Genomic DNA, 24,186 nt, shown 5'->3' with positions numbered 1-24,186 from the left:
ATTTTATATCACTCAGATATCTTTCCCTTTACTCCTGTCTCATTACAATTCACCTTTCTTTCTGACAAGGCAAACCCCTCTATATGCATTATTGATTTTGTTATTTTCATCTTGTTTATCACATCTTCTTTTTCTCTGTCTCTCTCTCTCTCTGCCTCTGCCTCTATCTCTCATATAAATTTTATGCTATAATTTTAAACCATTTGATCATATGATCATGTCTTGAAGTTTATGTCTCTTAAAATAAAAATTTGCTCAATGTACTGGCATATCTTGGGTGTCTTTTATATTGACTTTTTAGATTATACTACTATCATTTTGGCCTCAGGTTGTCTTTGAAGAATATGTTTTCATAGAAATTCCAAGTAGCCATTTTTATATATAAAAACACATTTTTATAGTATTGAAAAATGTCAAATAATCTAGTTTTGCACTTCTCTTCTATTGTTATAGCTCAGGGATAATTTTTTTTTCTTTTTCTAGTTCTTGAACATCCTCATCATTACGAATCAAAGTCCACTTAATTTTCCCCAGGATTTCCTTACCAAAAAGACATAGTCTCTTGCTTTCAACACCAGGATTAGTTTCAATTAATTATCATTTTCCACATAGATCTATGTGTTTTCAGTTCCATTCTTTTGATTTGTATGTTTTTTAATGAAATTATTTTAGTCAGAATGTTATTGCTGAGAGTTTAACTTTAAACCAGTTTATTTTATTGTTTTATATAGGATAGTTTAAGCTAAATTTATTTTTGATCAGAAAATATGGTAGCAGTACAACAGTAAAAATGAATTGTTAGCCATATCTGAACAGGAATTTTATGATTCTTCTGGTTTTAAAGGGATTTGGAGTGTAGGTATGTTCTATGACTGATTTTAGAAATAAGTTAGTAATGAATTTAGAAAAGGCTGCAAAATCACAGTTTGTATCCTAATTGTAGGTTATATTTAATTAAAATAAATATCAATTTGAAAATAAAACAAACTGTGAAGGAACCACACCAGCTATAAATTTTAGCAGATTCTTTTTTCATTCTTAGCTTGGTACACAATATTTGATTAACCATACATACTGTTAAATGGCCTTATTAAGAAGCAAAACTAATCACTGAAGATATCAAAATAACATTTCAGATTATATTTCTACTATGAGTATAGTTCATATCTGTTTCCAAGTCCTTCCACATTTTACTTAGACTTTTATTTCATATTCTTTCTCAGGCTTTAAAATTTATAACAGTTATTTGGATATAGAATAAAGCATTTTTTAGGAACTCCTTTCAATGTGAATCATGGACTCAAGGATGTATACAAAGTGCACCTTTAAGTTTTAATAAGTCAGAAAAGTATTCTAATGTTTTCTTATGAGAGTGCTTGTAAAGTAATTTGATGTTTCAGCAGGCCAGTCTAACAGATGTAGTAAGCCATAAGTTACCACAGGGTAATATCCTTTTATTAAGCATGGAAATATATCAAGTAATTTCATGACAACTAACAATACGAGGGATGATTATTGAGCTAATGTTTATTGCATTTGCACTCAACTCTATTCAGATTTTTTATGATCACATTTCCTTTGAGTAAAATATTTTTAATTGAGAAATAGCAATATGTTTCTGTACACATACATTTTATAAATGTGTAGGTAACTTTTTTGGGGAGATTTTCAAATCATATACAAATTAAGAACTAGTCTAAAAATTCACATAAACTCTATTTTTTATTTCTTCTCTCTTCTAAGAAATTATTCTTTATTTCAAAATATAAACATTCCTGTAGTTTTAGTTAATTTCTTCTCATTGCCCCATCTTTTCTTCTACTCCTCCTAATTCTAGCTTTCTTTCTATAACATCATCTTCTTCATCTTCTTTGTAATCATGAGAAAATCATTTAACCTTTTGTATTCCTAAGTTTTTTTCATCTATAAAATGAGGACTTTAGTGTGATATAGACTGATACTTTCTTTCCATAATTTTCCCTTTAACCTACGCCTTTTTGCTTCTTCTCTTTGCCAACTCATATGCTACAACATAAAATGTTTCTCCCTCACTTTTCCCCTTTTACTCTCTTTTCATTGTATTTAATTTAAGTTATTGCTCTGCCCATAGTTAATAAGTGTAAGGGATTTACCTGTATCAGGAAAAAAGAAAAAACACATGTTTTGAGGTAAAATTAGACAACAAGAACCAAAGCAATTGTCCTCAAAAGTTCCTGAAATTACCCAGAAATCCCTGTCAGAATCTCCACAAAAGATTCCCATTTCTATTTGCATTCCCTCTGCTCTCATTAAATGTGGTTTTCCTTAAGTACTAGCTTTCTGAGAAACTTCATAGACTTTATTTCTCCTAATTTGTTTAATTTCTAGTATTAAAACATTGTTTCTTTCTCCTCACAAAAATAACATTACTTATCATCTATCTATCTATCAACTATCCTGTAAAGAGAATAAAATCTTATTACAAATAAGCTAACTCACTAGGTCTCTCTATCATAAGTAGGTTGTTATAAAGCCAAGTTTGATCTTGTAAGAAGGGATGATAAGAAAATTTGCCTTTAAAAATGTTTAAAAAACACACAAAAGAGAATTGTAGTTGCATGTAGAAAGAGGAGAGAGAGGGTAGGCATTAAGGGAAGAGAGAAAGAAATAGAATTGGAAAAAGAAATAAAGAGAGACAGAAACACACAGAGACATAGAGAAAGATAGATAAAGACAGAGACAGAAAGTGACAGAGATAAAGATGAAGAGGTAGAAAGAGAGAGAGATAAAGACAGAGAGATGATAAGTAAGACAGCTTGGGCAAGGAGAATGAGAGTTGATAATGTATCATTTTTTATTAAAAAGTCTCAACATTGGAGCAAGAAAGCCAAAGTAGTTTGTTTTGCTCTGAACCAGTGCTCCACATTACTTCTAGGCCATTTCCACATTATTTTAGTTCTCTCCACCTATCCTTCACATCCCACAATTTCCTGTATGGATTGTCTTTCCCCATTAGAATGTAAGTATCCCAAGAAAGAAATTAGCTTGCTTGTCTATATTTGTAACTCCACAGCTTGGCTTGGCAAATAGTAAACATTTAAATGCTTTATCATTCACTCATCTCAAAATGCTTATTGGATGTTTTGGATGGAGTAAAATCCAAAGTAAGTTTTATCCAGCATTTTCCTCTGGAGCCTAGAAAAGATTTGTAAAGTGACATTCATCTACATTTATTAATGAGGAACTCAAAATTATTTTTCATGAAACTATGTTGTTTTGGATAAACTTTTAACATATAAATAGCAAATTAAATAGGACTTCCAAATTCTTGTTTCTTTTTTTTTTTCAACTTGAAAGGTGAAATATTTCAATAAGCTTAGAAAGATTAAAATTTGGATATATCCAGAAATATTCCTTTTTTAGATATGTAAAGAAGAAACTATTCTTGAAATACAAACTGTTAGAGATCAGAAAAGGCAGAGAATGCTCTTTGTTAAATGGTAAAACATTTAGACCCTAATGATGATCTTTCTGGTAATCATAGCTGGCCTAAAATAAGTTTTCAGTGAGGTCATCAATAAACTAAAAGCATGATTCTAGGTGATATATATATATATATATATATATATATATATATATATATATATATATATATATATATATATTTTTTTTTTTTTTTTTAATGTTTGACTTCTTTTTTGCAACTGTAAAAATAAGCAAGAGAAAGAAAAATATTCAAAGTTTTTGTGAATTCTTCCCAATATCTCTCCTTGATAAAGTCCATTATCATGAAAATGACCTTTCCAGTCCATATCTCTTTTGAGCCTAATGCATTTATTCTCCATTCTCCTATAACGAAAGTATTACGTGTATAACTATCCACTATTATATTCTAGAAGAAGAACTAATTTGGAAAAGAAATGAAGTACTTTAACATTCCAGACCTCTTTTTTTTAACCTTATAGATACCTGACTGTGAATACTGAGTAAATTCACATGCACAAAAAATATATTAAGCCACCTACTTTATTCAAAATGAAATTTCCATGAAAACATTCATGAACAAGAGAATGGATTTTTCCTTGAAATTAGAGTATCAAATGATCTCAGAAGATATACATATACATGTTGTATATGTGAATATACTTATATTTATACATACACACATATATCTAATATATACATATATATATATATATATACACATAGGCACACATATACACATTGATGAAAGCTGAGAAAATGAAGGCTTAGGTTCAAGTATTAGCATTACTAATTATTTGTTGTTTTTTAGTTGTTTCAGTCATGTTGGACTTTTCATGATCTCATTTGGGGTCTTGTTGGCAGAGATACTGAAGTGGTTTGCCTTTTCCTCTTCTAGCTCATTTTACAGATGAGGAACTGAGGCAAACAGAATTAAATGACAGCTCATAAATGTCTGAGGCCAGATTTGAACTCATAAAGATGAATCTCCCTGACTTCAGGCCTGGCACTCAATTCACTGCTCCACCTAGCTTCCCTTACTGCTTATTAGATTAAGATTTTTTGGGGGGGCACGGGGGTGGGAGTGGGGGGAAGGACAGGGTTGGGGAGGAACTACAAATTACACATCATCAGAGATAACTCATTGAATAAGTTTTTTTTCATTTACCATACTTTATTTTGGTAGTGTAGCTCAGACTGAAATCTAGATTGTCAGAAATGTATTCCAATTATGGATATCTAGTTATTCATATATATTTTTTCATCTGTGTTCTCCTTAACGTCACACAGATATTCCATATTGAGATCTTTTCCAGAGTTTTGACCTGTCTTTGTTTAGTCTATCAGACAAGGGAACAGGTAATGATAGGGTTGAAGCATGGAAGTTGAAAAGGAAAAGGGGAGAGAGAGAGAGAGACAGAGAGACAGAGAGACCGAAACAAAGAGACAGACATTTACAGAAAGAGACACAGAAACAGAGAGAAGATTTTGATGAACATCATAGGCACCTAAGCTTGCATTTCCTTATCAGAAGTTCTTAACTTTTGGAAATCTTTCTATGACCTTCCCAAATTACAGAAAAGACTTATTCGGTTGGTTAATCTACTTCCATACCTGGATAGTATTGCATCTATCATGAGGAGAACATATAGCTTGTTCTTAGATTAAACATAAGAACTTCTTTTGATGGACAAATGGAGAAAAAGAGAAGTGATTCATCATAATACCTTGCTTTACCTAAAATATGCTTTTATAACTAGCTAAAAGTTGGAAATACATACTGATCTACATGTACAAGATCTAAAAGAAAACATTTCATATACCATACTTCTCTTTTTTGGAGCATGGGAAGAAGAGAGAGGACAGGAAAGTCACGGCAATATAACAGTAAATCTTCAGTGTCCTGTCAGTTTTGTGGTACCAGATTTGGTGACTTGAAGTACTGAAGTTTAGGAGAGGAGGTAATGTGATAATGCTAAAGTTGGAGCAGAAAAATGTAGAGTTCGTGAGCCAGTTATTAATACTAGGGATTATTAAAAATTAACACACGTTTAATCAATAATTTTTTAAATCAATAAACATTTGTTTGAACCATTTGATTTTATTCAGTAATCATAAGATTTTTTAATCTTTATCATAGTGAAGGTATTGATTTATTACTCTAAATATCTGTTTTCATTTTTGAATAGAAATTACATCAAGAAAACATCCTCTACTAATGCAGCTTGACAGCTGTTTTGCAATGTGCAGTCTTGGAAAATAGCCTTAATGTACTGATGGGAAAGCGAATTGCTTAGACTCGCCTTCAGTCAAAATATGTCATAGATATGTCGTGAATCCAAGTCTCCCTGATTTGGAGTCTAGCTCTCTATCCATAATGACAAATATACCTCTTTTGCTGGCTAATGAAGGGATGTGAATTTAATTATTAAATGAGATAAAATAAAATTTAAATATACAAAGTACTTGATAAAAAATAATCAATCAGGGGGGAGCTAGGTGGCGCATTGGATAGAGCACCAGCCTTGAATTCAGGAGGACCTGAGTTCAAATCTGGTCTCAGATACTTAACACTTCCTAGCTGTGTGACCCTGGGCAAGTCACTTAACCCCAGCCTAAAATTAAAAAAAAAAAAAAAAGAATAATCAACCATTGTAGATTGCTCACAATTATACAAATACTGTTTTTAAAGTTTTTTTTTTTAATGTAGCTTCAACTTTGTCATTTGTAATTGTGCCCTCCTGTTCAAATTCATTTATATCAATCAAGTTATTTTTAGTCTATGCTGAGATTTACTTGTTCTCTAAGTTTTATTTTAAATTAAAACCCATTTTATAGATTTTTTTCATTTTGTTTCTCTGAAAAACTTGCTCAGATTCTCTCCTACACATTCTTTCAGTATTCCTAAGGGAAATAATTGTTTTTTACTTGTCTGGTTGAATTTCTCATGTTTTATATTTCTATTATATTTAACATATATTGGACTACTTACCATCTAGGGGAGAGCATGGGGGAAAGGGAGAAAAATTGGAACACAAGGTTTTGCAAGGGCTAATGTTGAAGAATTGTCCATGCATATGTTTTGAAAAATAAAATGCTTTAATAATAAAAAAGAGAATTTCTTATGTTTTCTAGTATTATACACACACACACATACACACACACACACACACACACACACACACACACACACACATATATATATATATATATAAATAATTTCCCCTCTTCCCCTCAATTTTGTTTCCAGGTACTTAGTAGTTAAGTCCATTTTTATAGATAAACTTTAGGCTTGCTACCCACTTGAAAAAGAAGAAAAAAGCTCATCTTTTGGAAGTGAACTTTTACTTTTTTTTTTTTTTTTTTTTTAATAAAAGGGGGGAATGTCCAATGAAACAAATGCATTCTTTCTACTATTCTTGAAAGCAAATGAAGTTCTTAGTAATGGTTCATCCATATATGTCTCTGAATGCAACTGACCTTGCATTTTCTCCTCTAGGGAAAAATGCCTACTTGTAGGAAAGTTCTAGTAAAGATGGAGGATCTAGAACAGGGAGGTCATTAAACTTTAGGAAGCACTGGAATTATTTAAAATTGTAGATACAAAAAGTACTAGAATAGTGATTCTAATTTTGAATGTCCCAGACATGTTTTTTTCTGTCACATTAGGGCAATAACAGAAATGTTTCCTGGATAGATTAATTTGTTGTTCCACAAGTTTAGGGATTATTTCTTATACATTTCTATGCAATTTTTCATACAAAGCAATATTCCGACTTAATAAGTCTTGAAAAAATGAATTTCTGTACCTTTCGCCCATGAGTATTTTTGTGTTTTTATGTACTTTCCTTTGAAATGTAAAACCTATAAGGTAGCAAAAGAGATTTAGGAACTCACATAGTTGGAGCTTAATAAATACTTTATTGGTTGTTCTTCAAAATGGAATTTCCCTCCCAAATATCCATGATTGATTAGCTGCACAAAATTATCTCAATAATGAAACAATTTTGCTTCAAAGCACTATCATTGTGGTTAAATATATCAGCATTCTTCCAGTTACCCAATCTCAAACTTAGATACATCCTTGATTTTCCCCTTTTCCTATTATATGAAATCAGTCATCAATTTGGGGAATTCTATCTTCACAAGATTTTTTTGTGTGGACTGATTGAATTTGTATTTTGTTTGTTTCAATCTATCAAGAACATTTGGAAGTGAGTTTCTAGCCATGTGAGACAGAGAGGCTGGTATACTATGGTGATTCAAAATGCAGAAGAATCATGACTAAGAAGGTACTGAGCTGAAAAGAACTTATTGTGTATACAAAAGAGATGACATTTTGTGTAAGGAAGATTGGTTTATACTACTAGGTGTGGGAGGAAAGGGAAAACATTTGCCTTGTATTACCTGGTCGTAAGGTGTTTGTGATCACTTGCTTCCTATGTTTTTATGTTAAAATTTTCTATAACAGGAACAAGTGCTGTGCTAAGTAATAAGTAATGGAAAATTTGGGGGATACAGAAAATCCTGGTCTCCCCAGTGACCTAAGTCACTAACAAGATTAACTAGATTTGGTAATAATTATTTCCAGAGAGTAGAGATCAGTGCTTATATCTTTAGGAGTGAGGTCTTTCACAGTAAAGAGAAGTGTTGGTTTTATATTCTGGAAAGACATCAATAGCCCAGATATTCTGATAGCCCAGAAGAGAGTTGTATTTAAATGAATTTTATAAGGACTCTATGAACACAGACAGGATTATTAAGACTAGGATTGGAAGGTCATGTATATTTTCTACTGTTCTTTAAATGAGTCCATTCTCCCTAGAAACCTTATATTTATGAAGAGAGACAATTTATTTTTTTTTTGGAGGCTAGGGTTAAGTGACTTGCCCAGGGTCACACAGCTAGGAAGTGTCAAGTGTCTGAGACCAGATTTGAACTCGGGTCCTCCTGAATTCAGGTCCTACTGAATTCAGGGCTGGTGCTCTATCCACTGTGTCACCTAGCTGCCTCCGAGACAATATTTCTAATGTAGGGGAAAATATTTTATATTAGGTCTTCCTTCTCAGGAAACTCCTTTCCTAAAAGCTAGTGGAGTTGATTTGGTTGATAATGGGGAGCATACTAATTGGAGTTCATGAATTACAGTACTAGAAATTTCTAATACCTCAGATTTAGCCCTAGGACCTTAAAGGGATTAGTACTCAGTTATTCTTGAAGATCTCAACTTGAAAATATGAGTGTCCAGTTAGGAGGCTAACCTCAGATAGAGTGCTTCACACAGATGATATCAACTGCAAAACTCATACTGCCACTACATCAATCTATGTTTCTATTGTGTCTGTTGTAGAACTGACTCAGAATGGTTTAGTAGTTCATGTTCAGGAAGAGAATGAAATGAGACATTCACACACCACAAAAGAGCTAACCAAAAAAAAAAAAATTACTTGCCCATAGCTTGGAAAGGATATTCAAAAAGGATACAGTATTCATTGAGTTAGGAGTAACTTCTTTACTTTTATATTTACCGTGGTGGAATGCAATTGTCAAGGGAAGATCTTTTGACTTTTTTTTTTTTTTTTTTTTTTTTTTTGCTCTGGCTTTTGAAATTGCCACCAGAAATTTAATTCAATGATTCAAGTCTTGATAGCCTGAATCAATTAAGTCTCTAAAATATCTCTGCTTTTAAAGAAAAAGAAACTATCCTAGTCTGACATGAAACTTGGGCTTTAGGAAAAAGCTAGCTCAGGCTATATGGCAAGGCTTGAATATTGCTTCTATCACAACCTGTATGAGGGTAATTATAATAAATCTTACTTAGTTTCTCTGCTTCACATCTCTCTTTTTCTTTTAGGCACAGTTGAATGGTGTCACTTGCTTGATCAAAAACCTTCTGTTGTTTCCAATTTCTTCTAGACAAAATATAATTTCTTCAGTTTGGCATGCAAGATGTTCCACAATCTAGGGTCTTTCTATCTATCTGTCTAGCATGGCTTGTCACATTGCATGATCATAGATTTGGAAGAGACTTCATAGATGGAATTCAATTCTCCCATTTTATAGATGAGAAAAAATGAAGCAGAGAAATTGTGACTTTCTGAAGATTACAGAGTAAAGGAATAACTTTAATAAAGGCTCAGACCCAAGCCTTCCTGATTCTAAATCCAGAATTCTATGCTGATGCTTTTTCTATAGGACAAAGCATTCTGTTTCTAGATTTAAGGAACTTGGGTTCAAATGCCACTCTGATGCCTACTTTCTATATGATCTTGGAAAATGTCCTATGCATCATTTTCTCTATCTATAAAATTATAGTTAAATTAAAGAATAATTTGATTTGATTTTTTATTGAAGCTTTTTATTTTCAAAACATATTCAAGGGTAAATTTTCAACCTTGATCCTTGCAAAACCTTGAATTTTTCTCCCCTTCTCCAAATCCTTTTCCTTCCATGGCAAGTAAGCCAATTTAAACATGGTAAAATATATGTAAATCCAATATAGGCATACATATTTATACGATTATCTTGCTGCACAAGAAAAATCAGATCAAAAAGGAAAAAAGAAATGAGAAAGAAAATAAAATTTGAGCAAAAAACAACAAAAGAAGTAAAATTCTATATTGTGATCCCAGTTTCCTCATTCCTCTCTCCAGGTGTAGATTGCTCTCATTATCACAAGATCATTGGAACTGGCTTAAATTGTCTCATTGTTGAGAAGAGCCATATCCATCAGAACTGATCATTATATAATCTTGCTGTTGACATGTATAATGATCTCCAGGTTTTACTCATTTCAATTAGAATCAGTTTATGCAAGTCTCTTCAGACCCCTTTGAAATCATCCTGCTGATCATTTCTTATAATAAATTCCATAACATTCATATACCATAACTTATTTAACCATTCTCCAACTGATGGGCGTCCACTAAATGTCCAGTTTTTTGTCACTGCAAAAAGGGGTGCCACAAACATTTTTGCACATATGGGTCATTTTCCCTCTTTTTAGATCTCTTTAGTGGTACAGGCCCAATAGAAACACTACTGGATCAAAGGGTATGCACAGTTTGATGACCCTTTGAGCATAGTTCTAAATTGCTCTCCAGAATGATCAGTTCACAATTCCATCAACAATGATTAGTGTCCCAATTTTCTCACATTCCCTCCAACATTCATAATTATCTTTTCCTGTTCTCTTAGCCGATCTGAGAGGTCTGTAGTGATACCTCAGAGTTGTCTTATAGTTAGAGTTAATGGTTTTTGATTCTCCTACTAATTCCAGATCTATGATTCTAGTTTTCTTATTTCATCCTAGTCAGGTCAACAAGTATTTTAAAAATATCTTTTATATCCTAAGCATTGTACTAAGCATTTGAGTTATAAAGAAAGGCCAAAAAAGAGTCTGTTCTGAAGAAACTCACAGTCTACGTATATGATCTATATGCATATGATAGATGCATTGATAGATTAAAAAAATTAATATTTGCTATCATTAGTCAATGAAAACAATTTTATTAAATGTTTATTTACTGTGTTTTAGAAAACCCACAGCAGAAGAAACAAAGAAAATACAAAACAAAACAAAACTCAATTTCCCCCAAATCATATAATATTTGAGAAGATAGTTACTCTTGTTTTCTCTTTCCCATATTTAAAAAGCCAAATCCTTTTCAGTAGTTTTGAAATTTTTTCAGGAAGTTTGTAATATTCTAGGACTTTATGTGATCAGCACAATTTCAAACAGAAAGATGAGTATTTGAAGAATCTTTCTATCTAGATTCTAGAGGCAATTCCTTCTGACAGACTTTGTGAGGCTCCTTTTTACAACATTGTTGAAAGCTTTTGTTACATATCTCCCTGCTTCATTCCTTGCTTTATGTTGAAATCGTAGATCATACAGCAAGTTCATCTTTGCTGTCCTAACTTCCAAAAACCTTATAGAATATCGATATAAATATAGTTTCATGAAATTATCCTTTATAATAAATAATGAACAAAGGAAGAAAAAAATACTTCTGTAAAACTAAACATTATTTGTAGTTACACATGTGCTGTCCAAATTATACACATCAATAGTTCCCCATTTTTAAAAGGAGCAAGAGGAAATTTTTTTTTCAGATATTTTCTTTGTGGCCAAGCTTGATTGTTACATTTTCATAGCAACCAATGCCAATTGTTTTGTTGTTTTTCAGGTTGTTCATTCTTCGAGTCATGGAGGATATTACTTTTTTCCCCTTGCTTATTTCATTTGGTATCAGTTCATGTGTCTTTCTATCATTCTCTGTATTTATTATAGTAATTTTTGTTATATTACAGAAATAGTCCATTACAAAGTCTTTAACTATTTCTTACTCAATAGGAAGCTACTTTATTTCCAGTTCTTTGTTACCACAAAATGTACTGTTATGAATATTTTGGGATATATAAAGGCTTTTTGATCATTAACATCTTTGGGATTACATTTTAACAATGAAATCTCTAATTCAAAGTGTATAGACATTTTAGTAACTTTCTTTACATAATTCCAGATTGCTTTTGAGAATGACTATAGAAATCCATGGTTACATTTATATGCTCATGTTTGTATAAGCTCTCCAAAATAGTTTATTATCATTTATTCATTCATTCATTGCTATATTATTATTTTTCTAATATGCTGAGTTTGAGATGAGATTTTAGGACTTTTTCCAATTTATATTTCTGTTATTATTAGTGATTTGGATCATTATTTCACCTGATTATTAATAGTAGTACTTCTTTCTGGGAGGAGAATTTTCTCACTCACACTCTTTCCTTCTTATCCTAGTTACCTTAATTTTGTCTAGATGAAAACTTTCTAATTTTTCTCTGGCTGCTTGCCAAATGAGCTAAGTGTTTTCTGATTCAAGGGATTTTTAGTTAGATTCCTTTGCTTTCCTACTATATATATTATTGAATATGAGAGTTGGAAAGGATAAACTGACTCAGTAGCCATACAATCCAACACATATCTGATTTAATCTTTTAAACTTCTGCATGAAATTAATTTTTTTAGTAATTTTTGATATCATTTTCTATATCCATATTCTAAATTTCATTTTTAATACTATGCGTTACAAATTTATTACCATGTAATACAATGCAAAAATACTGATCTGGAGTCAGAGGACTTGAATTTACATCTTCCTCTTGTTAGTAATTGTGTGAAATTAAGTCAATTACCTTCCATAAGACTCAGTTTTCTTACGCAGAAATTTGAGAGAGTTTGACTAAATGGCTTCTATTGTTTGTATTTTAATTACCTGACATTTTTCATCAAAATTCTTTTTTGATTCTTTTTTTCCCCACTCTTGTATTAATTTTGACCTTTCCTGACAATCTGACTATAGGAGACAATTGATTAAGTAATGACTTTAATGAGACTTTAATTTTCTGTGCTATTTGCTTCTTGCCATATTCTATCCTTTTTAATTTTTTTCTCAAAGAAAATATGATCCTGTGATTTATGACATAGTCATAATACTTTTATGGAATTTTCAAGCTTTTGTCCCATCTCTTTCCTTATTCCTGAAATGTTTTCTGACACCTCTTCACATTTTTTTTTTCAGGGAAGTTATTGAATATCAAATTATAAACTGATTTAATATAGAGTGTCTTACAAAGTTTTTCATAGACTGTATCTCTCCTTCATCTTATGAAATGTAAAATTAGTACATAAGATTCCATTGTTTATCATGATGGCCCTTTTTTGGGGGGGGACAAATATTGAATATAAACAGCAAAATATGAGATGAACTTGCACTTAAATTATACTTGTTGAATCAGATTGCCTCATATTGGTAACAATAATTATTCTTTTTTAAAATGTGTATTTTTTTCCAATTATATGTAAAAATAATTTTAAACATTAATTTCTTTAAAATTTGAGTTCTAAACTTTCTCCCTTCCCACGTCTATTTTTAAAAGAAGGCAAGCAATTTGATATACGATTATACATACATGCAAAACATTTCTACACTGGCCATGCTGTGAAAGAAAACAAAGAACAAAAAATATATACAGCAAACCACAAGAAGCAAAATAACAATAAGAAAAATAAAGAAAACAATTTAAAAGAATGTTTGACCTGAATTCAGACTCCACCAATTTTTTTTCTCAGGAAATGTATAGCATTTTTCATCCTTTGCAATTGTCTTGGGTGATTATATTGCTGACAATAGCTAAGTCATTCACAATTGATTATGATACAATATTGCTATTACAGTATCCAGTAATTGTTCTCCTGGATTGGCTCATTTCACTTTCTATCAGTTCCTCTAAACCTTCCTAGGTCTTTCTGAAACTATCCTGATAGTCATATTTACAGCACAATGGTTCTCCATCACTATAACGTACATATCATATACAACTTGTTCAGTCATTCCCCAATTTATGTATATCCTCTTTATTTCCATTTTTTTGCCACCACACGAAGAACTATTATAAATATTTTTGTACATGCTTGTGTACTATTCATTTTTCGTTTTTTGTTCATTCCCACTCCACTCCTAGGGCATGACATAATAGTGTTGTTGCTGAGTTTTGTAATTTTTTTTGGTTGTAATTACAAAATGATAAATATATTTTTATTAAACTGACTATATTTGAATTTGGATTTCTACAATTTTCTAGAGTGGGAAAAATGGTTTTAAAGGAATATCAGCCCTATTTCATTGATAGTATTTGTTTTCCCATTGGGAATGATAGGCTTTTAATATTGTTGATTATTAAATGAGTGAATAAATGGGTGAATAATACATTTAAAATTGGAAAAAAACATAAAAATTTCTGATCAAAATACATCAGAATATATTTAAAATAAAGAATGAGTAAAAATATTTCTGGTCATTCAAGACTCAAATGCTGCATACTAAAAGAAGCCTGTACTGGCCTCCTCATATTTTAATATCTTCAATCACAAAGTAATCTTTCATTTATTCCATATATCTTGTATGTCTCTGGGTACATAGTATCTTCTCCAGTAAAATGTAAGCTCCTTGAGAGAAAGAGATGCTATTTCTATTTATCACTAGCACTTAGTGTATTGCTTTATACTTGGCAAGTGCCTAATAAATTATTTCTAAAACAGCAAGCAGTCTGATATAAGCTATGCATGTGTTGTTCTTCTAAACATATTTCTATATTTGTCATGCTGTGCAAGAAAAATCAGATCAAAAGGAGAAAATCATAAAAAAGAAAAAAAATCAAGTAAACAACAGCAACAAAAGGTGAAAATACTATGTATTGATCCACATTCTGTCTTCCTAGTTCTGTCTCTGGATGTGGATGGAACTTTCCATTACCAATCTATTAGAATTGCCTTGAAGCATCTCATTGTTAAAAAGGTGGCTAATAAATTCATGCTGATTAATTTATCTAGGAGCATAATATTGTACTCATAGGTCATATTTATTATGCCTTCTCAATATAAATTGTTATTATTTGGATTCATTGCCTGTTCTTTTAGTTCTTCCTAGTCCTCCAAACAAAAAAATTTAAAAAAAAAATATATATATATATATATATATATATACTTTTCTGTAGATCCTTAAAGTGCCTAATTAATTAGACAAGGAAATTATACATTTCCAATCTGTTTTCATTGCAATTTTTTTCTTGAGGTCACAAACTGATTCCAGGAAAAAAAGATTGTTATTTGGAATGTCAGATATGGAAAAGCGCCATGACACTATGAAAATCAAGAACTTTGTGTTATTTTTAACCCTCTGTGTACTATATAAAAGTTGGCTCTCTGCTTGCTCACTTGATTTCAGCATAAGATATATAAGATATAAGATATCTTTTTGGACATTAAGGCATTCTATCTATAATATGATATTAATGATGTCCAATCATTCCCACTCTGTAGTGGTTTTTCATTATCCTTCCATGTGCCTTTTTTTGTCATCTACCCTGTTCCTTTAGTTTTAATTTTCTCAGAGTATATATGTAGAGCAATGTAACATGGATTAATTCAGTTTGATATTAATCAAATTCATTTTGGAGTATAAAAACAATATTTACAAATTTAGGGTGAACCAGATTTGCCAGTGACATACTACTGAGAAATTCTGGATTAAATATATATATATTATTATTAATTTGCATATGATAAATGTAAAAATTGTTAGGAATATCAATTATAATGTGCTTATTTTTTCAGTAATTGATGTAAGATATCTAGAAATATGTAAGATCCTGCATTAATATATATTTAGAATGAAGTAACAGACTTCTCCAAATAAAATATTCTTTTCTCAAGAGTTTCCACTTTTGCTTAATTTATTCAAATTACTATTTTTCTACCACATTTACTCAGTCATGAGCCTGCACATTTACATATTTTGTTTCTGATTCTGAAAAAAAGTACTTTTGCATTTCTTCTTCAATATTTCTAAAAGTCTGTGATTTTTCTTGGTGTAATTACTTCTTCTGTTGAATAAAACTGCAAACATTCCTCATTTTAGTAGATTGTCTCCATGAGTTTCTGTGACAAAATACGTTCATCCATTGGCAGATAGCCTTCTGTTATGGAACCTCTTGGAATTTAAGTAGGCTGGTTCTATGCAACAGACACCCCCTCTGTTACTAAACTGATGCATGAAACTTAGTAAGACTTGCCAGAACCTGTTGTCCACTTGGCACAGCTTTTAAGAACCCATTTCAACACTATGCTAATTTATAAGGATATCATTTTTTAAAAGTACTTTAAATTTCATCAATTTTTTCTTAAACTACATTTTTAGAAGATGTCTAAATTTAATAATTCTTCATTTCTATGTAAATATAAAGAATAATAAATGAAGAATGAAAAAATAATAATATGAAAGTTGAACACCAAGCAATGGTTTCCTGATAAGCACCTCAGAAAAAATAAAAAAGGGTTCCAGATGAAATACAATTAAATAAAACTTAAGTAAAAATAAGGAAGATGTTCTGTCCATTCTAGGACTCTTATAAAATAAATGAAAGCCTGCAAGTATTCTAATCAGTGGTACATAAGAAGGGCCTAAAGCCAATATAATTTCTGATACCAAGTTTTTGTTGTTATAGTAGGGGACAAAACCAATTTCCAATAAATGATTACCCAAGAGATGAAGATATGACTGGGTGATATACTCTATAGGCCCCTTGAAGTGGACTGATGCCTGTATTCTCTCTGATATGTACTAGGGATCTGCCAGGACATGATCAGAGAACAAAGCCAGCTCCTAGTAGGTTACTATGCAAGTAGCATAACTAGCACATATACCCCTGTATCTAGGAGACTGTGACAGAAGCCAGGAATTGAGTTAAGAGGAGGTCCTGACCTGAGTTCTGAGTCAAACTCCCTATCCCAGGTTAAGCTTAGCACTGGCTATTTTACTAGGATCTAGCCAATTTATCCAAAAGTCTAGAAAGAGACAAATTGTTTCTTCATCAAATTTCAATCAAGGAATTGAAACCAAAGACATAAATAAACAGAACAAAACTCTGGTTACACGAACAAATTTTAAGTGTTAAATGAAGCTAAAGAAGTAGAATAAGAATTTTATAATAATTAAGACAGAAAAAAATAAGGCTTGGTCATAATACAAGGACTCAGAGTTGAGAGAAGTAATAAAATATTAAAAGAAGTGAAATTGGAGGTTTTTTTATTGTAGCTTTTTATTTACAAGATATATGCATAGGCAATTTTTCAGCACTGGCAATTGCAAAACCCCCTGTTCCAACCCTTCCCCTCCTTTCCCCTACCCCTTCCCCCAGATGGCAGGTTGACCAATACATTTTAAATATGTTAAAATATAAGTTAAATACAATATATCTATACATGTCCAAACAGTTGTTTTGCTGTACTTTGAAATAGTGAACAATTAGCCTGTGAAGGAAATAAAAAATGCAGGCAGACAAACATAGAGGGATTGGGAATTCTATGTAATGGTTCATAGTCATCTCCCAGAGTTCTTTCTCTGGGTTTAGCTGGTTCAGTTCATTACTGCTCTATTGGAACTAATTTGGTTTATCTCATTGTTAAAGAGAGCCATGTCCATCAGAATTGATCATCATATAGTATTGGTGTTGAAGTATATAATGATCTCCTGGTCCTGCTCATTTCACTCAGCATCAGTTCATGTAAGTCTCTCCAGGCCTTTCTGAAATCATCCTGCTGGTCATTTCTTAAAGAACAATAATATTCCATAATATTCATATACTACAATTTATTCAGCAATCCCCCAACTGATAGGCATCCATGTAGTTTCCAGTTTCTGGCCACTGCAAAGAGGGCGGCCATAAACATTCTTTCACATATAGGTCCCTTTTGGAGGTTTTATTTTCTGAGGCAATTGGGGTTAAGTGACCTGCCCAGGGTCACATAGTTAGGAAGTATTTAATGTCTGGGATCAGATTTTAACTCAGATCCTCTTGACTTCAGGACTGGTGCTCTATCTATTATGTGATCTAGCTGCCTTGTAATCAGAGCTTTTGAAGGAAAAAATTGGAAGGAGAAGATAAAACACACTGAAAATAGGAAATAGTTCAAGTTAGGAATATATTTAAAACAAGAATAAGAAAAATGGAAACAAATGATTCAATAAGAAAGCAGAAACTATTAGAAGAAAATCAAAAGAGTATAAATGAGAACAGGCTAAATATTTATTACCAAAAATAAGTGGTAACAAGTAGAAATAATTTTAAATATAATTAGAATCCCTGAAAAAATGGGAAATTCCTTTTATATATCATGTTTCAGCAAGTAATAAAAAAAGTCTTCCTATAATTATTACATTCAGAGAATATAGTGGGGAAAAATTATCACACACTTTTAATTTTTATTTTGGCTTTTTTATTGGGCTTAAGTGATTTGCCCAGAGTCACATAGCTAAGAACCGTTAAATGTCTGAGTCCACATTTGAACTCAGATCCTTCTGACTTCAGGTCTGGTGCTCTATCCACTAAGAAACTTAGCTGCCCCTATCTTGCACTTTTGAAAGAAATTTCAAATTGAAAATATCCAGAAATGTCATCACCAAAATCCAGCATTTGCCTTTTAATGCATACACTTTAGAGTCCATTAATCATCACATTGTAAACAAATAAAAATACTGCAGGCAATCAGAAAGAAATGCAGGTATTAAGCACTATACTCAGAATCACACAAGACAATGCAACAGTGATAGAAGAAAAGGTACCTTAGAATATATCAAAAGGCAAGAAAAAAGCATTTTAGAATCAAATATAATTCATCTTCCAAAACTGGGCATCATTTGAGGAAACATTATTCTTGTAGTAGGACAGATTTTCAAAAATTATTGATTAAAAGAGTGAAGTTGGATAGAATTTTTGAAAGTCAAATACCAGAGATAAATTAATCTAGAAGTCAAAGACCTGTAAAAAAACATAGGAGTATTTCAATTGGGGGATGGCTAAGTGGATTATGGCATAAGAATGTAATAAAACACTATAAAAATAATGAATACAATAGATTAAGAGAAACCTGGAAAGACATGAACTGATACAGAATAAAGTGAACAAAGCTAGGAGAATAATTTATACAGTGAGTACAGTAATGTAAAGGAAAACTTTCTGAAAGATTTCAATCTCTGGTAAATTGTCACCAATCATGACTTCATAAGCCCAATGATGAAGCAAAATTATTAACTTTAATTAAATATTATTTTATTCACTTTTGTGATATAAACTTTAATGTTTGTTACAAACATTTAATTAGTTTGTTACAAACAAACTTTAATGTTTGTTAAATTCATAATAAAAAAGAAATTTTTGAAAAAGTAAAGAGCTCTGAACAATTTCAGTCTTTCAGTTGCTTGCATTTATGCCTCTAACCATGTCAATTTGATATATATGTAGGAAAAAAGAATAATAAAGATCTTGTATCTAATCAAAGTTGAGTGGAAGAGTGTCAGTATTTCACTGAGTGCAATGAAATCCTTTGTAAATACTTTAGATCAAAAGTGTCAAACAAGGGGCCATATATAGCCTGCAATATTCCTGAAAGCAGCTTAAATCATATTAAGATGCAATTGGAAAATATTTAACAAAATAAATTAAAAATACAATACAATAGAGCTAAAATATATTTAAAATATGTCAGTATGAATCCCGTAAGGATCCTTATGTATGGATTAGTGGCCCCCATTTCTATCTGTTTGACACCACTATTTTACATGATTTAGAATCCATCCAATCAATCCAAAAAACACTTATCAATGACTTGGACAACTACTTCATCTTTTTACTTTAATATAGCAGACACAGCTGGAACTAATTTGCTTCTCATGAAAATTCATTTTTGAAGTTTCAACTTCTCATCTACCAATACAGGATTTCCTTTTAATTTTTCTATTGTAGTCTAACTTCATATTTTAAAAGTAAAATTGAAAAATGTTTAAAACATTCAGCAATATGGAATAAAACTAAAATTTCAGCAATTCAAATTTTCTATTAGTGTGCTATTAATGTCATTAGAAATTTTGTAAAAAACAACATGTAAAGCTATGTGCCCATAAATAAATATGCTAGTCAGAAATCCCCAAAGAAGAATTAGATAGTTCTTAATTGGAAATATAGTTTAACATATTAGACAGATAATATAATATGTATATATATTATTTTAAAATGTTTTATTGAATATTCATGAAATTTTTAAGACTAAATACTCCAACAAAAATCATATGGTAAAGATAAAATGCAGAGAAAGATGTTTGGTTCCCATTTATATTTACCCCCAAATGACCTGCTAATAAGTGCCAGATTCTCATATAATAACATTTCTATAGGAGAATTCTAAAGGATGAACACTTATTTTTATTTAAATAACTTTGTCTTTTCTTCAAATAAATTGCATTATTACCCATGTATAATTCTATGGAATTCCATGGAATTATGTCTCAAATCACCTAGCCACAGCTAATGGTGACACAATTATTTGTTTTAGACACTCAGGCTAGCCAATTTAGTTAACTCCTAAAAATATTCTGTTTCTCAAATGTATAGAAAGGGCCTTGAGCTACATGGCCTTTGAGGTCTCTCCTGGTTGTAAAAATCTGTAAAAGTAGAAGATTTAAGAACCTTAAAACCTTGATTACCTACTCATATTCTGACTTTATCTCCTTATTTCGTGGCCTTACACATCTTTTGGGCTATAGAATCTTTTTGTTATAGAAATTTAAATCTTTGACTTACTATTCAGTATATGAATCTTAGTCTCAAGAGGAGCTAAATTTAGGTTGTTATTATTTTTGAATGCCATAGATCAGTAGTGTCCAAATGTGTCAATCAGAGGCATGCCTGTGAAATGATTAGAGTACTTGGTATATATAGTGGGAAATCAATGTGGGGGACAAGTCTTGATATATTACATTTGCAATCATTGTCTTTCCCATTTTCATAAGTTGCTTTTTGCAGTCAGAGAAAATTTTTCCTTCTAGCTGAAAAATCTAACATGTTTAAAACAACAACAACAGCAACAAACTTGAGTAACATCTACGAGACCTGTCACTGTTTCTTGAAGATTGCAAGTGTCATAGAACCAACAGGATTACTAATTAGCTCTTTAGAGATATGTGAAAGCTTCTGATTTAGAAAAAAAAAAGTTTAGGGCCATATGCCTTTAGGATATTTATTATACATTTTATCTTTTTGTTTAGAACCTCAGTCAGTGATTCTTCTTAAAGATTGAATTGAGCTTAATTTTGATTGAATAACTAACATTTTTTAAAAAAGAAAATAGAATGACAACAGTCATAAAGTCTGTTTGCCTTAATTTTTCAAATTTTAATTAAGAGTGATTACCATTTGGCTTTCACATCACAGTTACTCTCTGTCATACACTACCAATACATTGAATCCTTCCCTATAACAAAGAAAAACACTTAAGCAAGTCAATCTATTTTTGACTAGTATACCAAATTCCTTATCTGCTAACTCCACCTTTACAGAGAGAAGAAAAGTGTGTTTGCCTAATAGTTCTTCAAGACTGGGGTTGTTTATTACAATTCAGAAGCATTTGAATCCTAAATTTTTATAACCATTTACATTATTATAGCATTTTAAAGATTGTTTTCTAATTTGTTTCTTCCCTCCTCATCACCTAATACAGTTTTTCTGAGTTTCACAGTATATATGCAATGTGTTTTAGTGAAGTAATATTTCACTGCATTTGTATAGCACAATTTGTTTTTTCCTTCTCCAATCCATGAGCTTATATTTACATTTTTTGTTGCCGGAGAAAATGTTGCTATGAATATAAATATTTTATATATTATCTTTCTTTCTTTCATTGCCTTTTTTGGGATGGTTATCCACTAGTGGGGTCACTGGATGAAAAGAAATGAACAGTTTGGTAATTTTTTTTCTGACGTAATTCATACTTTTCAATAACTATTGAACTAATTTTATACCTCCACCAATATTATATTAATATGTTTGTTTTTTTCACAAGTTCTCAAATATTGTATTTTAATCATCTTTGCTAATTTGGTATCTTTTTCATTCTCAAGAAAAATGGTTGTGAGTCTATTCTAATTTCCTCCTCTCCTAGCATAGGACTTAATATATCTTCTGCTTAGCTGATACTTCCCTTCAGTTCCTTTTTAGCACATGAAAAGACATTTGTATCTTTTTCTAAACTTACTCTTAGTGAAATACATTGGGTTCTGTAAATCATAAAGGCTTCTCTTGGAAGGGAAGTGATGAGGGGGGTGAGAAGAAGGGCTGACTTTGCTCCTCCTGGTGCCTTTGATGTTTGTGAGTTAAATAAAATGTGAATTAAGCTTTATTCAAGCAAGCTATTGTTTTCAGTATTGGAGAAGGAATAAAGGAAAGGAAATGGTCATAATGCATCACCATTTTCTAGAAAAATCCAATCAATATGAATTACTACAATGAATAGACCAAAGTAACCCAGAACCTGGCCTATATGACATGTATAGGTCTCATCTCCTTGAGGAGTATAAAAACATGGAAACTAAGGAGAAGAACAATTTGGAATAAGGATTTATTTAAAAATCCTTTAAAATTTAAAAATCCTTCCTTTTCCCCTTTCCTTCCTCCCCAGTATTTTACTTATGAGCACAACTTACCTCATGCAGCCCTTCTCCTTTAAAGCCCCTCCCCCTGTCTTATACCTTTTCCCTATTATTTCTGTTTTCCCTTCCATTAGCCTCCCCCTTCCTTTTTCCTCTTTCCCCTCCCACTTTCTTATAAGGTGAGAGAAGTTTCTCTGTGTAAACAAATACGTCTAATATACTCTCTTTGAGCCAAATCTGTTGAGACTTAAGATTGACACAATGTTCATCCCCCTCCCTTCTTTCCCTCAATTATAATAGGTTTTCTTTGCCTCTTCATGAGATGTAATTTCCCTCATTTCACCTCGATTTCCCTCCTTTTTCTGTTACAATCCTCTTCCACCTCTAGTGTCTTTTTTATATTACAACAGTAAAATCAAATTATACGTGCACTATCTATGTATAGCCATAACAGAGATACATTTCTCAAGAATTTTTTTCTTATTACCTTTTATGCTTCTCATCAGTTGTATATTTGGAAGTCAATTTTTTTTTGTTCAACTATGGTCTTTTCATAAAAAATAAATGGAATTCACCTGTTTTGTTGAATATCCATCTTCTTCCTTGAAAGAAAATGCTCAACTTAGCAGGGTAGTTTATTCTTGGCTGCATTCCAAGTTCCTTTGCCTTTTGGAATATCAGATTCCAGGCCTTTGATCCTTTAAGGTGGAAGCTGCTAGGTCCTGGGTAATCTTTATAGTGGCTCCTCAGTATTTGAATTTTTTTTTCTGGATGCTTGCAATATTTTTTTCTTCAATCCAATAGTTCTGAAACTTGGATTCCTTGGAGTTTTAATTTTTGGTCTCTTTCAGGAAGTGTTCAGGGAATTCTTTCCATGGCTATTTTACCTTCTGATTCTATGACATCAGGGCAATTCTCTTTGGTTATTGCCTGAAAAATAATACCTAGGCTCTTTTATTATTCTTTTATTTTTTTATGTCTAGGCTCTCTAAAAATAATCCTTTAAAATAAAAAAATGAGAGGATTGTAATATTTTGGTCCATGACTAGCATATCATATGAGGAAGTGGAAATAGCATCAAAAAAAGAGACAAAAATACTTCAATGAGTACAGGACTCTTTTGCATACCCCATGCATAGTTCCAGATTGCAGAAGAAGGAGAAGCCTGTTCTTAGTTCCAGAGAAGAAAAGAATGAATGTGGTTACTCAAAGACCAGAGTATAGGATATAAAGCAAATTAGGGCAACATGGAGTGATTTATTTGTCACACCTATGACTAAAAGAAAAGTTGGAGTGTGTTATAGGATGTAAAATGGAAATTTTTTATTATATTAAATTTAAAAGGTATTACACAAAGAAAATTAATGCAGTCAAATTTAGAAGGAAAGCAAAAAAACTGAATTTTTCACAATACATTTTTTTGATAAAAGAAACAAAGCCTTGTTTCTTAGAAATATAAAGGACAAATTTTTAAGAATAAGAATCATTCCTCCATTAATGAGGTCAAAGAATATTAACAGACAATTTTCAGAAGAAATCAAATCTACAGTCGCATATAAAAAACCCTCTCTCAATCATTAGAAAGAGAAATGCAAATTAAAATAATTCTGAGGTATTGCTTCCCACCTATTAGATTAGTAAACATGACTGATATGTGAAAGACAATTGTTGGAGGGGACGT

The sequence above is a fragment of the Sminthopsis crassicaudata genome, chromosome 1 (genome assembly GCF_048593235.1).
Source record: "Sminthopsis crassicaudata isolate SCR6 chromosome 1, ASM4859323v1, whole genome shotgun sequence".
Lineage (NCBI taxonomy): Eukaryota > Metazoa > Chordata > Mammalia > Dasyuromorphia > Dasyuridae > Sminthopsis > Sminthopsis crassicaudata.
This window is presented reverse-complemented; position numbering follows the sequence as displayed.